This window comes from Rousettus aegyptiacus, unplaced genomic scaffold (assembly GCF_014176215.1).
Source record: "Rousettus aegyptiacus isolate mRouAeg1 unplaced genomic scaffold, mRouAeg1.p scaffold_m13_p_2, whole genome shotgun sequence".
Lineage (NCBI taxonomy): Eukaryota > Metazoa > Chordata > Mammalia > Chiroptera > Pteropodidae > Rousettus > Rousettus aegyptiacus.
Window position 1 is genome coordinate 102,579,947 of NW_023416295.1, and position 13,868 is coordinate 102,593,814.

Sequence of the window (13,868 nt, forward strand, 5' to 3'; positions counted from 1 at the left end):
GGTATAAAATATTTCTTATTTTATGAAATGATCGTGAATTTTGAAGGTACTTTTAGTTTGTTAAATTTATCTGGAAAAATTAAAAGTTATCTAAGGAATGTTGGTCCCTAATATTTCTTTTAAAATTTCACTGGTTAGTTTAAAGTAAAATTTAGAAGCCACTGCACAGTAGTCAATGAGCTCTTCTTTCTTACCTCTTACTCAATCTGTTCTGAAAAGAAACAGAGTAACTTATTTAATGAAAAAGACTTTAAAAAACCCAAACACCTGTAGACTTTAATAGGCTTTCCTTGTTGGCATGTTTCAGATAAAGAAAATGTTTCTGAAGAGAGAGCAATCATTCTTTGTGATTTGTGCCTATGCATCAATCTTATCCAGTAACAGCTTGTCTCCAGATAAGAAATATACAGTCTAGACAGGAAGAGGGAATGGCGGATCTCAGGAAACCACAGGCAGAGCAGACCTCCCTGTGGCTCTATGGACTTAACCTCTGCACAGCCACACACTGTAGGTCTTGGCATTTGAAAGGGATTAGTAAAGCTGAAGGAGCTAAATAAATGTTAATGATCACATACAAACACATAATTAAAAGTCAAACAACCTGTCCTTATTAAGAGTTTGCTATAAGCAAAACAGCCTCCATAGAAGGAAAGTAGGTTGACATTAGGGAGTCTCATTGTTCTTATGAGTCTCATCTCATTCTCTGTCAATAAAGTTAGAATTTCTGCATTCTAGAAGGCCCCTTGGTCTCAAGCAACTTGAGATTATTGGTCACTCTTAATGAAGTATTTTTTAATACCCCATCACTTTGGACTTGGTCATATGACTTTCTTGACCAATAGAATGAACTAAGAATGGCAGTACATCAGTTCTGAGCCTAAGGCATTGATAACTTTTGCATGTTTGTGTTGTCTGTGCTTCAGCCATCACCATGAGAAGAACATGTCCTGATTATCCCTTTGGTTAAGGAGGATAAGGGGTGTGTGGAGCACAGCTGAACTTAGCAGAGCAGCCCAGCCAAGCCTATCTTATATCAGCTGATCCCCGGCAAAGCTGCATTTGTTCGAGTTATAATAAATGGTTATTATTTTAAATTACTGATTTTAGTCATGCTTTATCATGCAGCATAGTTAACCTACGTAAATCAATTTTTTTAGTACCAGGCAGTGGGCTAAAAGTTTTACATAGATCATCTCCTGTTACCATGCCATAAAGTAGTAACAGTTATCATTTTACAGTTGGAGAAACAGATACATAGAAAGATGGAGTAAATACCAAGGTAAGCAACAACGCTGACTCCACACCTGATTCTCAAGTTATCCAATACTTTGAGGTTTTTAAAAGTTATCAAATAATACAAGCTCATGGTGAAAGATTCAAGCAAATCAGAAATATAAATGGGAAGAAGTAAAATGTCATCCCCTTTTCTCTCTGCTTCCTCCCCTTTCTCATTTCTCTGTAATTCTTCTCTGGAGTAATCACAATTAATCTTTTGGCATGAATCCTTCCAGATGATAGTCTATGTAGTTTATAAACATTTTTTTTTTAATTTAAAAATTATATGTTGCTCTGTAGTTTCCCCTTTGAATGATTCGGATATTTTTCTATGTTGAGCCATCTGAGGCGCTTTATGCTCTTTTAACAGCTGCCTATCACTTCATAGTATGGAAGTATCCTAATATTTTTTCCTCTTAACAATAAACATCTCAACTGATTCTAATTTTTCACTATTTCAAACAATTATTCCATGAAAAAGAATATATAAATTGCACACATATGTGAGTATTTCTATAGAAAAACAATCCTAGAAATCAATTCTGTTTACAGCCAATTACACATCAATGGGCTCCTTGGACTCCTTACTCCACGGGGTGGTGCGGGGCCAAGGCTGTTGAGGACCTCTCTTGGCTAGGTCTGAGGACAGTATTGCGCATACTCACAGTATATGAGAGTCCCAATTGTTGTGAGTCAGCTTTATTTTAGCCCTTCTGCTGGATATTTATTGGTATTTCCTTGAGAGTTGAATTAATGAATCAATGGAGTAGAGGATTTTTTCTTTCCTTTTTTGCTATTTAGATATGCTCTCTTGTGAAATGTCTGTTCAATTGTTTCCCACAATTTTCTATTAGGTAATTTGTCACTATTATTATTCCCATTTTGCAATAGGAAATCTGAAGCACAGAGAGGATAAATGATTTGCCCAAGGTGCTACGGCCAGAGAGTAGAAACAGTTGCGATTTGAATCCAGGACATCTGGCTTCACAGTCTATTCTTCTAATCCATTCAGGTGGTCAGACAAGAAACCCAAATAGGATTTTTGCTTCTGTTACGACTCACTGATATATAGTGTGGGCTCCCCCTAGTGGAGAAAGAGGTGTGTTCAAGATGCCTAAGTGGAGATTATCTTGGGTAAAATAACCACAAACTTGGTGGCTCAAAGCAGTATACATGTATCCTCTTAAAGTTTTGAAAGTCAGAAGGCCAACATGAGTTTTAGGAGGCTAAAACCAACATTTTCTTCATGGAAGCTCTAAGGAGGACCTCTTTCCTTACTTTTTCTACCTTGCACCTCGGTGCATTCATTCCTTGGCTCACAGCCCTTTGCTCCAGCTTCAAGACAAGAATCTTCAAATATCTCTCTCTGCTTCTTATTACCTTCTCCACAGTCAAATCTCCTTCTGCCTCCCTCTTATAAGGACAACTATGATTGCAACTAAGGCCCACCCAGATAAACCAGAATACTCTTCCCACCTCAAGATCCTGAATGAAATCATCTCTAAAAAGACCCCTTCTCTATATAAAATAGCAGTCACAGTTTCCAGCATTAGGATTTACATATCTTTGAGGGCCATTATAAGCATACTATACCCCTCCACCATTTTTTTTTTAAACTCGCAGGTATTTTAATGACTACTTAAAAATGTCTATAATATCACTCCCAAAAAATTTAGTGTAAAGAGTTTTTAAGAATAAATAACGGCTGCTAACATCACAAAAAGAGAGATCATAAATAATGCTGTACTTCCTGAAGACTGTACAACACTGTCTGTAAAGTATTCGCAACAATAATAAAAAAAAAAAGGAACCTGAATTCAATGACACCTCTAGATCCAACCTTCAGTTTATAAGAAATAAGGGGAAGAGGAACATTTTATACAACATATGGAAATAAAATTAGCAAAACTCAGACAGTGGAAAACTCTGCAGGGTAAGTAACCTGGTGTCTTCAATAAAAAAATTACAAAAACAAAAGAAAAGAAAGAGAGGACCGAATGTATATTGTGAGACTTGAGACACATCGACCAACTACAATGATGGAACTTTTTGGATCCTGATTTCAATAAAGCAATTATAGAAATAATTTGATAAAATAATTGCCCCTCAACCAATTTAATAAAAATATTGCCCTTCCATAGTTGATTCAATATGTGTACATCGTGAATTTTTCCCTGTGAAGATTTGTGCTTGGAAATAAACTGGTTCATTGCCTAATTCACTTATGCTAAATATCAGTCAAACCATTTAGAAAATACTTGCTCAGAAATTTCTTTGTGGTTCCTCAAACCACTTACTTCCTTTGAATCTCTTAAAGTGTTCTAAGCAGACACAAAGAATAGTTAACGTTCATGTTTTACCTCAGATATAAATTCTTTAGATGATTCATGGGCTTTCTTACTGTGAAATCGCCTTTCTTAGAAGCTTCATTTTCTAGGAACCTGATATGCTTTCAATTTTTTTTATTTAAAAAATATCTTCCTGCACCACTTCTGTTATGCACATGTAGCAAATCCTGGTCAGGAGTGACAGGAAGCTCATTTCCGTGCGAGGGCTGGCGGGCCCCGGAACACCTGTTGTACTAGTAGTGAACATGAGATGTCTAACATGTGCGCCCCCCACCCAACCCCTCCCCGCCTGCTGCCAGGTGGAAGACTCAGCTGCTCCTCAGACCCAGGATCTTCATGGCTTTGTCCAGAGGCCTGGAGTTCCCTCTCATCTTGCTTTTCATCTTCCATATGATTCACATTGTGTGAGCTTTTAACTCTAGGTTCCCAGGAGAGCATTTTTATTCTGTAGCCATTTGTCGTGGGTTCATTAAACACATATTTTGTCAAGTGCCTGCTACGGACCTGGAAGTTTGCTGAATGCTGAGGATTTAAAGATGAGTAAGGCACAGATTCTGTCTTTGGGATATCAAGTTGTTTAGTCAAGATATGATAATTCTGCATTTTAGTCTTTTTAGGGGGAGGTGATGGAAACCAAATTCACAATGACTTAAACATTAACGAGAATGTATTGATCTATATAATGGCACAGTCCAGTTAGCATTCAAACAGAGAAAAGTTCAATTAATCAGAAGCATGGTACCAAAACAGCTACCACCAAGTCCACATCCAACACTGTGTGCCACCTAGGCCCAACTACCTGCCTGTCTTGCATTCCCAATTCCTTTTGGTTCTAAATACAGTGCGGCAATTTTCAATTGGCAATTCAGCTAATTTTAATCTTCTTAAGGAATAGCAAAGCATCCGCAGAATGCGATTACAGTCATTGAGGCTGGTGCTGTTGGCATTGCTGTGACATCAGTATCTTAATGAAAAATGTGGCAGATGAACATGCTCTTGTTGAGGTCATGGAAGGCAAACCGAAGGAAAAGATGATGGATCTCTGACATGGAAACCTTGTTCTTGGAACACCCAAAATTTTCTCTGGCAAAGACTATAATGTAACTGCAAACTCCAAACTAGTTATTATCACAGCTGGGGCACGCCAACAAAAGGGAGAAAGTCATCTTAATTTGGTCCAGGGTAATACTAACATCTTTAAATTCATCCTTCCTAATGTTACAAAATACAGCCCCAACTGCAATTTGCTTACTGTTTCCAATCCAGTGCATACCTTGACCTACGTGGCTTGGAAGATAAGTAGCTTTCACAAAAGCCATGTTATCGGAAGTGGTTGCAAATTGGATTTAGCCCAGTTCTGTGGGGGGGTTTGGGGGTGGGGGGAAGCCTGTGAGTTCACCTATTAAGCTGTCATGGGTGGGTTCTTGGGGAGCATGAAGACTCTAGCGAGCCTGTATGGCATGGAGCGAATGTTGCTCGTGTCTCCCTAAAGAACCTTCACTCTGATTTAGGCACCGATGGAGATGAGGAACAGTGGAAAGATGTTCACAAACAGGCGGTGGGTAGTGCTTATGAGTGATCAAACTGAAATGCTGCACATCTTAGGCCATTGGCAGAAAGTATAATGAAGAATCTTGGGTGAGCTCACCCAATTTCCACCATGATTAAGGGTCTCTGTGAAATGAATGATGTTTTCCTTAGCATTCCTTGCATCTTGGGACAGAATGGAATCCTGGATGTTGTGAAGGTGGCTATGACACCTAAGGAAAAGGCTCATTTGAAGGAGTGCAGATACATTTTGGGAGCTCGAAAAAGAGCTGAAGTTTTAAAGTCTTCTAAAATCGCATCACTTCACTATCTAGACTACAACAGGATTTAGTTCGAGGTTATGCATATTGTCCTTCTTATCTGATCTGGGACTAACCAGAAATATTAAGACAGCCTAGGAAAAATATCAATTTCCTAAAGTTAGAAATAGGAATGATTCATAAAACCCTGCAGCTATATCCTCATACCAGATGTTACTTATCTTGTATAATCTTAGACTGGTTAGTGTGAAATAGTTTCACCTCCTCAAAAGCACCATTACTTCCAATGTTGAACATGCTACAGTTTCCATTCAAACTAGATGTGCATTTACTCTATGTTATGTAACTTCCGTTCCTTCATCCACCATACCTAGTCTAATTCTTTTTTTCTCCAATAGATCACATCCTAGGATCCAATGTATAAATCCAATATTGCGTTTCTTGTGCATAACTGTTCTAAAGGGTCTTATTTTGTGTACTATATAAATCAAAGTAGTGTACATTGCCATCTAATGTAGAAAGACAAGTCTACATATAAATGATGCAGCAAACTATTTAAGTGTCATTGCAACTAAAACATCAGCTAAATCTCGAACAGTATAAAAAAAGGTGTGTACACATGCAAACAACACACACGCTAAGGGATTTATTACAAGAATTTGATCTATGCAATTGTAGAGGCTGGCTAGCTGGTTTCTATAAGACTTTTTTTTTTTTTTTTCATTTCTGATGTTGAAGTTTGAAGACCTCAGGGCTAGCTGTCAAGTAGGGAAGCTGGGTGTAAAGTGGGAAAGACAAGGACAAAGTGACACTGTGAACATGAGCTGAAATCTATGAGGATGGACTAGAACCCATGTCAGTCTTTTACTACTTCCAGACCACATCAAACTCCTGTGGGAGTCCCACAGAGGGAAGCTGGTGCTCTTTGTCATGGAGCTAAATATACGCATGCTCCAGAAGTTGGTGATGCTGTAAGAGAATTTGAGGGAAGATAGAGGAGATGTAAACCTGGCTGCTGCTCCACAAAAACAAAGGCAAGTCCATAGATGAGTGACAATGTGCTTGTATTGCAGGAGTATCTGGTGCCTCTGCCTGACCCTTTCAGCAGTAAAAACAATATGGCTGCCTTCACTTTTACCTTCTGAATCCCATGCAGAATGTCTTTTGTGTTGCACTCTAACCAGAAACATATAGCAAAGGGGATTCTGGAAGATGTAGTCCAGCTTAGTCAAGTTGAAGAATTACAAAGCCACTCCCCACCCCTGTGAGGAATGGCTGACTGGAGGTGTTCGAACAAAGTCCTTTGAAATCTCTCTGCTCTGTTTCTTCTCTCTTGATTTTGCTCTCAAAGAGCCTCATCTCTCACTTTAGCTTCATAAGCCCAGTGGAACGTGAGCTTCTCTTGTTCAATAGTTCTATCAAGCCCTGAGCTAACACTCCTTGTCTGATTCCCCTGAGGGAACACACAGCTCTCTCACTGGGTAGCCCTGAGTTACATGACTTCTCCTGAAGTCAGAGTATCAAGCCTGCTCCATTCTCACTACAGCATTGGGAATACACGATAAGTGATCCCTCAAGGGAAAGTCAAGGTATTGGTTTTATTTTGGAGCAAACCAAGCTCCAAAATAAAAGTCTAATACAGATAGAAATTCATGGAAAGATGTTGCTGTAGGAGATGATTGTGTCAGATATGAAAGTGACTAGATGCACAGAGTAATTATTAGGCTGCTATCTGCAAGCATCTGGCTTCCATCTTTATTGTCCCTTCTATTATTCAGCTAGGTGACCTTAGACAAGTTGCTTAACCACTCGGGAGCTAAATTATCTCATTTCACAAGGGAAAATGTTAGCCTAGATTCATTCATTCATCCAGAAGGCAATTATCACATTTTTAACCATATGCCACACCCTGTGATGAACAAGAAGTCCTTAAGGAGTTTATCATTTATCTAATGAGGGAGACAGACAGATGAAATTTCAGCATGTCTAATGGATGCTGCAGTACAAAGAGAGAAAAGAGTACCTACCTGGGCACAGAGGAGACTTGAGGAAGGACATCTGAAGAGAGCCCTTTAAAGGAGAAGCAGAATTTTATTGGCAAGGAAATTGAGGGAGCTCATTCAGTTGGTAAGGGTAGTAGATGTAAAGGTGCAGAGCTGTGGGCAGTCTGTCAGATCTGAGGCAAACTTCAAGGGTTCGAAATGGCCAAATGCAGGACTCTTAGGGACAACGAGCAAAAAATAAGGTTTCTGTTGAGGATCTGAGCAAGAAGTGTACTTTATATCATGCTAAGGAATGCAGCCTTTATTCTCTGGAGACTGGGGCGCAATAGACAATTTTAAGCAGAGGAGTCTCATGAATGATATTTAAGAAACTAGATGTCAGTAAGGAAGAAGGAAGTGAGAGCAGAGCAGGAGACTGGTTGGAAAATCATTTCTAGTATCCAGGTGACAGAAGTTGCATGCCTGGACTTGTGAGGTGATGCATGTCTAGAATTAAGGGATATTCAGTGCATGACTTGTCAAAACATATTGATTTGCTGATTGTGAGGAGAGAGGAGCATGAGAAAGCACCAAATCTCAGGGTCAGAACCAGGATGAAGAAATGGGGCTGCAACCATTCAGAACTGGAAAAAAAAAAAAAAACAGAGGAGGAGGAGTATGTTGGGAAGACGTGGAGGGGAATGTTGAGTTCACTTTGGAGCTTAATGAATTAAAATAGCTTTTAGGATGCTCAGGTAGAGAAGTCCATGAGGGCCAAAGCTTCTGTCTAACTCTGAGAGTTCTTGAGTTTCTGTTAGGTTTATTTCACTCAAGTAGCTTTTTGAGCTTTTTAAAAATCTACTTGTGAGGATGTAACAGTATATGTCATAAGGATATAAGGACTCGATAAGTGCTTAGTAGATATGATCAGTGTATCTATTTTAATTGACTATTCTCAACGTTTAGTGAGGAAACACTAGCTGCATTTTATGATTTATACATCAAAAGAAATAAAACAATTCATATATTTTCCTAATTTCAATTCCTAATTCTCTTTAATTTCAATCATAGAGAAAATCATAGAGGAAGAAAGAAGAAATCCTTTGAACAGGGGCTCCCAACTCTCAGACTACAGACCAGTCCTTGACCTGTTAGGAACTGGGCCTCACAGCAAGAGGTGAGTGGTGGGCCAGTAAACGAAGCTTCATCTGAAGCCACATCCCAGTGCTAGCATCACCACCTCAGCTCCGCCTTAGATCATAGGCATTAGATTCCCATAGGAGCACTGGTCCCTGGTACCAAAAAGGCTGGGGACTGCTGCTTTTGTGGATTCTTCATAAAATGCTTTCTCCACTTCTCATTTGAAATGACAATGTCTTTGAAGAATACCTTTTGATAAAGAAATATATTTTTTCTCCTAAATTGATGTAAATAATATATTATAATTATTCACTATAAGAATACAAAAGAGATTCCAAATAATTAGATCTTTATACTTCAATAAAAACACAATATTCAATCTCATTTCCAATTAAATAAAGTCATTTTCTTAAAAATGCAGTACTTTTTATATACTATTTTATATAATATTAACATAATTTTTATAAAATATATATTTTTTATATTAGAGAGTAAGTTTGTGCTGATTCACAGAAATTCCTTCTGGAGTTATTTCAAACATTATTATATTTTTAAACAATTGTGAAAATAAATTTGCCCAGCATTTTGAGAACTATCTGTTCAATTTCAAGATATTTGATGAGATGCATACAAACAGAACAGATTTTAACAGGATTGGAATATCTCTTGGGAAAGTTCATTGAGGTTGAAGTTTATCTCTTTTGTGTGTCTCAATAAATGTAATTCTGGAAGTGTAAATACAATTTTTATATTCACATGAGGGTTTTTTTTTGTTTTTTTTTGTTTTTTTTTTTTGTTTTGTTTTGGTGGGTTTTTTTGGACTCAGAAAGGCAAAACACTCACTACAAATTTATTCATCCACAGTAGTGAGGGGAACATAATGTTTACCCCTTAATTCTTTTTCAAATTGAATTCATTAATTTGATTGGAGCTGAGATTCAGTGACTTTTTGCCAGATTAAAAATTCAGATTCTGTTTGTTTATGAAGAGGACACAAAGTAGTCACAAAATTGACATGACATACTGACATGCCTACATAAGCATATATGCCAGCAGCTTCATTAAGGGCAATAGTGCCATTAAATTCTTTCGACAATTTGGTCACATAAGTATTACTATTTATATTTTGCAAATGAGAAAACTGACACAAGGAGATTAGTAACTTGTTATAAGTTACTACTACTACTGTTATAAATCAAGTTTATTGTTATCTAAACCCTATGTTCTCATCTCTTATAAAAAATCCTGCATATTCTGTACCTGGGTATATATACCATATATTATAGGTGGCTATAAAAATCAGCAAGAGCACTGGATTACAAGCAAAAGCGAGAAGTTCCTGTCCCGGCTTTACTATTGGTAACTCCTCTGCAACAAGAGTTTTTGCATTCATGAACTAAAGATAAAAGCATCAGAGCGTTTTTCTGCCTCAAACTGTGGTATGAGGGTATTGTGCAATAGTGCTTGAGACAATGTTGGTGTCATGGAAAAAGACCGGAGGAATTAGAAAGCAAGAATTCATATTCCAGCCCAACCACTGTCTTATCAGCTCTTGAGCAAGGCACTTTCCAACACAATCTCTGTTTCTGTATCTATTAAATGGGAATATTGACCCATGGACTGCCTATCTTATGTGACAAAATACTTTCGAATGATACATATTGTTAATAAAATTTAAAAGCCATTTATAAACAGGGTTTATAAGGTATTGTTCTTCTGAGCAGAGCTTAAGTAAAAAATATCTCAATATGTGCATCAGTTTTCTCTTGCTACTGTGACAAATTACCACAAATTTAGTGGCTTAAACAATAGAAATTTATTACCTTAAGTTGCAGGTGGTCGGAAGGCAACACGGGTCTCACTGGGCTAAAATCAAGGCATTACCAAGGCTGTGTTCCTTTCTGGAAGATCTAAAACTGATTTATTTGCCTTTTCCAACCTTTAGAAACCACCTGCATTCCTTGGCTTATGGTCCCTTTCTTCTGTCTCCAAAACTAGTACTGTTGCATCTCTCTGACCATAGCAAAGAACAGTTTTTTAATTTTATGAATTTATGTGATTACATTGATCCCATCCAATCTAATGTGGTCTATTTCCTCATTCAAAGACCATAACCTTAATCACATCTGTAACTCCCTTTTGCTATGTAAAGTAACATATTCATGAGTTCTGTGGACCTTTGGGGGTAGAGGGGGTATCATTCTGCCAACCACAATGTGTAACAAAACGGAAGTACGAGTTACACAGTTACTGAAAGTGTTTTCTTTTTCTAAATCGCCCAGCATTTGACCCCTGATTGGAATTTGATTTAATATTGTTAAATTCTCAACCCATTTAATCTGCCACATAAGTTATTTGCATGAGACTATTACCTCATTAACCCATCATCTCACTAATTTAGTCATTTACTGCTTTCCAAAAGATATTTCTCTGTTGCAGAAAAGAGATCCTCAGAACCACTGGCAGAAGCATAAACCATAGGAAAGAAGACCAATGCAGGAAAACTAGAACTAGAAACTTCTAAATAATATTAGAACAACCTCATTTCTCAATGGGTGGATTCATATCTTATGCAATAATTGAAGGAGTTGGAAGGAGGTTTTCTTTCTCTCTAATCTACTTGCTAGTGCAGGAAACTTTGGGGCACAAATTCTCACCTATAGTCAAGTGGCTCCTTTTGGAACATAGTCTGGGAAAGGACATCCTGCTCACTGCAAGGTAGCTTCAGCTAGTATGTAGTTTTTCTTGCCCTAGAGTCATTCTTCCTACTATTTCTACTTGTTGATCCTTCTGCTACTTATTGAAGAGACCACAAAGTGCACTCCATACCTGTTTTCTTATTCCAGTAATATGTCTTAGTTTCTTCAGTCATTCTCCATGGGAAAGTACTGGTCAGATGAATGAATGGCAGTAGACATTGGAATGCTTATTTTACAAATTAGAAAGTTGAGACTCAGAGAGTCTTAACAACTTGTCCTAAGTCACACCATCAGTAAATGGCAGAGCCATGATTTGAGGAAAGACTTGTTTGACTCTCAGAAGTGAGATTGGAACGAATTTAATAAACAGCTGTCAATATTATGCAGACTGTGTCATGGAGAAGCCACTCCAAGTATTAGATGCAGACCTCCTAAATTTGGAAGATGAAATGGTTTGTATATTTTTCTTTTATAAATATACGTGGGAGATAAAAAAAAAATGTGTGAAAAGTGATTAGGAGGACCTGAGGGAGACTGAGGGTGAGTTTAATATTTTTGAGCTCTCAAACTTTAAGACCTAGAAGGAATATTAGAGATCAGTTGATCTCAATTGCTCTTTCAATATGTCTTGCCATAGCCCCTTTTCAATCAGACTCCGGAGTTAAAAAATAATCTTATAGAATGAATATTTGTAACATTTATTTCTAATTAAGACATTGGGTTTGTCAGATTTCTCATTTAGTAATTATTACTAGAACTTAGTGAGAATTAATACCAAGGTTGAATTAACGCACTCTAAGTTGAATTCACTGGTAAGTTGTATTTTTCCCAGGTACCCATGACGATGAGATTCTTGCTTTCCTTGCTCGGGGTGGTATGTTTCTATTATTGTAACTATGGCTGTGTCTGACACCCTCTTTTCAACTTGGGGTGTTAGGAGAGGAGATTATGGTGGGGTTTGGTACAGATAGTGGATAGTGTACTTTTGGTATATCCAAGTCTGTCTCAAACTATGGGAACCACGGGAATGAAAGAATCACTTAAAATCAGATGTTGTGTGTATGCATGTGTACTAGTGTGTGCTTGTATAGCATATTTTTTTGTGCCTTAGAAGTAAGGAAGGGTTTGTAAGCCAGAGAAGAGTATCCAAACAATCTCCAGAAAAAGAAAAGCTTCAGAAACACATATGATGATCTGGAACACAAGCCAAGGGATTGAAGTCTATCAGAGTGGTAGGACTACAGGGGACAGATCGTGTTAGTCAAGAGGGAGTAGGCGGGGAACAGGAAGATTTTTTAATGTTAATATGTTGTATGCAACAGAAATGATGATTAATCTCCAAGTAGGACCAATTCTAGAAATTCTAGGAAATGATAAAAATTAAAGTCAGGTGGATGGCAGTATCTTTCTTCTAGATAGTCAGCCCTTTTGGACCATGACCCCTTTCAGGGCTTAGAACAGAATCTAGACTCTTGACAAAGGTGCTGCAAAGGTTAGTCTGAATACCTGTTTCCCAGACAGATGGTGCTGGGTTTCAGGGCAGGTTTAATACCATTAGGTAAATAAGAATACCAATCTCCAAGTCAAAGCTCAATTATAGTAACAGAGTGAAAGCTAAAAGATGGATGTTCAGGGAGGCCATAGCTCAGTGCAAACACACTGCAGAAACCTGATTTTATGGCCCCACAACCACTGTCAAAATCCTCTCCAGGAAATCCTAATGTACTTATTTCCTTGGTAAAGGCTGGCTCAGTAGAGAATCTGGACCGAATAATTCTGCATGAATGGCTTCGGTACCTGCAGGTTAGTAGATGGGGAAGGCAGGATTGTTGAAAAGAGTTCATGGATCTATGCCCAGAACCGTCTCATTGTTCCCTGGAACTGGAACAGTTTTACCCTTCTCAGCTTCTCATAATCAGATATTTGCTGCCAGCCTTTATTAAAACTGCCTTCTTTGAATATCACTAGCAAATTCCTAGTAGTTAAATCTAGAAGCTTTTTCTCAGCCCTCATTTTTCTTCCTGCTTCAAACAATTAGCTCAATTGGCCAATCTTTCTTTATTTGATATCCTCCTTTCAATGCTTTCTTGTTCTCTACATCTTTGGTTAACTCCTCTGTCTCCTAGGAGAGCGTCTCTTTCTTGTTCTTATGCAAGTAAACTTGGCAGTTCCTAAGACTTTGTCCTTGATCATCTGCTTTTCTCCCTTTATACTCTCTTCAATATGTCACTTATTCTCGTAGCTTCGAGTATTTGTTCCAAAGTCTGTGTCATCAGGCCTGACTTTTCTATTTCTTTCTGCCCTATGTAGGAACTTTCTGTTTGGGAGCAAAATAACGACATATAAAACATAATAAAGTTAGTATGTTCAGATTTGAACAAAAATATCTGATCTCTGGGAAAACCGTGCTGTACCTCAAAATATGTACAATGGTAAAATTTACATAGATTAGTTCAATAAAAATAGGTTTCCATGAGATATAATAGTTGATAAATTTTTAGGCTTTTTCACTCTTATATAAATTTAGTCAAAGAAGCTTAATACGTGTCTTCTTCTCACAGGAACATTCTCTACTAATTCGGTTTAGTATCGCCTTTAGTGAGATGCAGCTTTTCC

At 37.8% G+C, this 13,868-nt stretch overlaps 1 pseudogene; it reads left to right on the forward strand.

The window, feature by feature from the left end:
* Window positions 1-428: 428 nt before the first annotated feature.
* LOC107508691 lies at window positions 429-5,546 on the forward strand (annotated as a pseudogene).
* The last annotated feature ends 8,322 nt before the right edge of the window (window positions 5,547-13,868 follow it).